The 3,805-nt window shown below is 46.8% G+C and overlaps 1 pseudogene; it reads left to right on the forward strand.

The window, feature by feature from the left end:
* The first annotated feature begins 2,895 nt into the window (after nucleotides 1-2,895).
* On the forward strand, nucleotides 2,896-3,396 carry LOC121445453 (annotated as a pseudogene).
* Nucleotides 3,397-3,805: the final 409 nt, after the last annotated feature.

The following is a 3,805-nucleotide window of genomic DNA, read 5'->3' on the forward strand; positions in this document are numbered from 1 at the left end:
GTGTCTGTTATGAGTCATAATGAACATGTCTGTGTTTTCTGATGATCTTAGGTGAGCCTGTGAAAGGCTCATGTGACCCCCAAAGAGTCTGAGACCCACAGGTTGAGAAGCACTGATTTAGATGAATTAGTTTGATTTTCTGAGTGTCTCTGTGTGGAAGATGAGTTTCTGAAGCCTGGTGTTGATGGAATCCATCAATGAATTGGGCTTTCTTATGTCTGCTGAGAATGCTGGCATTGGTCTTTCTGAATGTGGGTGTTGTGTCTGCTTAGCAAATTGCAATATACTTCCTTGGCCACCACTGAGGACAGCTTGCACACACAAGTCTCTATGGCAGCCTACAATGCCAAACTCTACTGGTGTTGATGGTGCAGTGGAGGGCTTAACAGTTGTCTACCTGTGTCATGAATCATTTGCCAGATACCCTAGGGCCTTTGAGATAGAAACTTGATGCAGACAGATATCTCTTCTAGCATTCATTTACTGAATTTGTCCATTCCTGCTGTTTCTACTCTATTGCCTTGACAAATCACTGTGGCCAAGGCCATCATGGGTGAAAGCATGTTATTTAGGGGTCCCAGTTACAGATGGGGGACAGCACATGACCATCCTGATAGGAATCTAGCAACAAGTCATGGCATTGAAGCTGGAGGTGATAGCTGACACTGATTCTCAAGCAAGAGGAGGGGGGAGGGAGATTACTTGGAATGGGTTTGGCTTTAGAAACCTTAAAGCTCTGTGGCCCCCTGATGGGGGAGAGTCTTCTGTTTTGTGTTAATTTCATTGGTTAAATAAAGAGACTGCCTTGGTCCTTTAATAGGACAGAAAATTAGGTAGGTGGAGTAGACTGAACAGAATTTTGGGAGAAAGAAAGCGGAATCAGGCAGTCGCCATGATTCTCCCACCTGACACAGACACAGGTTAAGATCTTTCCTGGTAAGCCACACCTCGTGAGGCTACACAGATTATTAAAAATGAGTTAATTGAGATGTGAGAGTTAGCCAATAAGAGGCTGGAACTAATGGGCCAGGCAGTGTTTAAAAGAATACAGTTTCCATGTAATTATTTCGGGTGTAAAGCTATCCCGGTGGAGGGATACAGCCCACAGCTCCTCACTACAGCCCCCTACTGGCACCTTCTGTTTCATATGCAAATATGTTCATGCATGGGGTCCATTCTCATTCAAACTAAGCCACATATTAACTAGGATAAGTAGAGGAAACTCTTGGGTAGTATCTCCTGAGCTCTGACTGTTGATGTCCCTACCCTTCTGCTCTCCTTGCATTTTCAGAGAGCAGATGGCACCACTGTTTCTCTTGAAAATTGCAAACCTGAACTTCCATAAAGATGTCTGGAAGACAGAAGAGACCCTTGTACTCCAATTTTATCTACAAAGAAGTTTCTTTTGTGGAGCCCCTCACCTAGAAGAGCACTGTTTGGCTCTCTGCACCCAGTTGGATATTTGATATCACCTCACAAGATCAGAATAAGCTAGATAGTCTCAGAAAAAGAACAAGTAACAGGCACACCTCTCAATTCTCATTGGGAGACAGAACACACAAAACCATCAGTGGTCTGCCTTATGTGACAATGGAAGTCTGACCACAGTGGCAACCTGTCAACCAAGCCATGCCACAGCCTCTGTGCCAACTTGCTGAAAGACGTGGGACATTCAACTTTAGTGTCTTCCAACCCCTGACTATAATAGACACAGCAGTCAATGTGACCATAAGTCCTGGACCAGCGCAGGACACGATGTAATTTAGGAAGTGCCCCGTCAATCAGCTCCTCTTGTTGAGAAAGCCATCTAAACAAGCAAAGGGTGATTTTCAAAGCTTTCTCATGAGGCCTTGGAAAGCAGGGGGAATAGCAAACTGTGTGACTCTAACATCATGATCTGTTTCCTGTCATGGTGAAGCTGAATGGGAGGCAAGTGGGCAGGTGGCCAGAGAATTCAGGCTGAGCACCATGGAAGGTTAGACTGTGACACACATGTCTGGTTAGCTCTCCTCAAGCAAAGGTTGTCTAGCCAGGGACAATGTGAAAGAAACCTGTTTCTAATAGACAAGGTCATAGAATCCTTGAGGGACACCCTCCAATAAAGCCAGGCCACTTCCTTTCAAAGACTTGAAGGCACCAGCCTCATCTGCCCTACTGTCTTACCTCAGAAAAGCATGTGGTTACTTCTCTGCCCCTTTCAGACAGCAAATCCACACTGCTCATCTTCACACAAGTCAAGAAACAATGATTTTTTTGTTTTTGGCCAAACTTCCTGACTCCCCAGGCTGCTCACCATGGCAGGAAATGGATAATAACCTTTGCAGGCACATTCAACACATTCAACCATGAACTTTTCTTGCTTCCCATAGAGAGCTACAACAGGGGATCAACCACCACACAGGGTCAATTGTTCATTTGTTCTGTTGACGATAGCTCCTGAGAGATATCATAAGATGAGAATGTAACCATCAAATTGCCCTCCTAGTGACAGGAATGATTTACTCCACCAAGTGGTTGGTCTTCAAACATGAAAGCATGAACTCAGAACCAGCTGCCACATAAAAGCCTTGCATGCCAGTGTGAGGATATCATCCTACCTCTATAGAAATGGAAGGGAGAAGTCCCCTTTTCATCCTTGTACAGATCGTCTAGAGTTCTTGACAATTTACCAGTTCAAGGAGAATGTCTCAGGAAGCAAAGTAAGTGTGACACTTGAGAACCCCTCCTACTCACACAGGAGTGAACACTGGCAGTGCTCCAGAAGACACATATGAGCCCAGACACACACAACAGCTGGGAGTCATGAAGAAAAGGGAAGAGAGTCAGATCCCGGTAGCAGCTGCAATGGCTCAGTTCTTCTCTAGCTCTCCCTGTCTCCCTTTCACTTCCGGAAACATGGCCTCTGGTGTGGCTGTCTCTAATGGTGTCATCAAGGTGTTCAATGACATGAAAGTGCACAAGTCTTCAACACCAGAAGAAGTGAAGAAACGCAAGAAGGCGGTGCTCTTCTGCCTGAGTGAGGACAAGAAGAACCTCATCCTGGAGGAGGGCAAGGAGATCCTGGTAGGAGATGTGGGGCAGACTGTGGACGATCCCTACACCACTTTTGTCAAGATGCTGACAGACAAGGACTGCCGCTAAGCTCTCTATGATGCCACCTATGAGACCAAGGAGAGCAAGAAGGAGGACCTGGTGTTCCTCTTCTGGGCCACTGAGAGTGCATCCCTTAAGAGCAAAATGATCTACGCCAGCTACAAGGATGCCATCAAGAAGAAGCTGACAGGAATCATGCATGAATTCCAAGCAAACTGTTACGAGGAGGTCAAGGACCACTACACCCTGGCAGAGAAACTAGGTGCCAGTGCTGTCATCTCCCTGGAGGGCAAGCCTTTGTGAGCCACCTCCAGCCCCCTGCCTGGAGCATCTAGCAGCTCCAGACCTGCTCATGGGTGTTTCAGGCTGCCCCTTTCCTGTCAGACGGGGCTGGGGGATCCCAGCAGGGTGAGGGTAATCCCTTCCCCCCAGTTGCCAAATGTCCCCCCATCCCCTGGACCATCCTTCTCCCTCCACCCTGATGGTTTTGGCCTTTCCAAACTGCTTTTGAGCTTCTGATTCCTCTTGGGTTGAAGCAGACCAAGTCACCCAGCTACCCAGTTTTGGTGGAGCCTGAGCTATATTTTTAATGACACCCTTATTCCTCATCCCCCCCATCCCATGCTGCCAGCTTCTAACCACAATAGTGACTCTGTGCTTGTCTGTTTAATTCTGTGTGTAAATGAAATGTGGAAATGATCCTCCCTTGCCA

This window comes from Microtus oregoni, unplaced genomic scaffold (assembly GCF_018167655.1).
Source record: "Microtus oregoni isolate MIOR12 unplaced genomic scaffold, Mior012 000192F_ref0000130, whole genome shotgun sequence".
NCBI lineage: Eukaryota > Metazoa > Chordata > Mammalia > Rodentia > Cricetidae > Microtus > Microtus oregoni.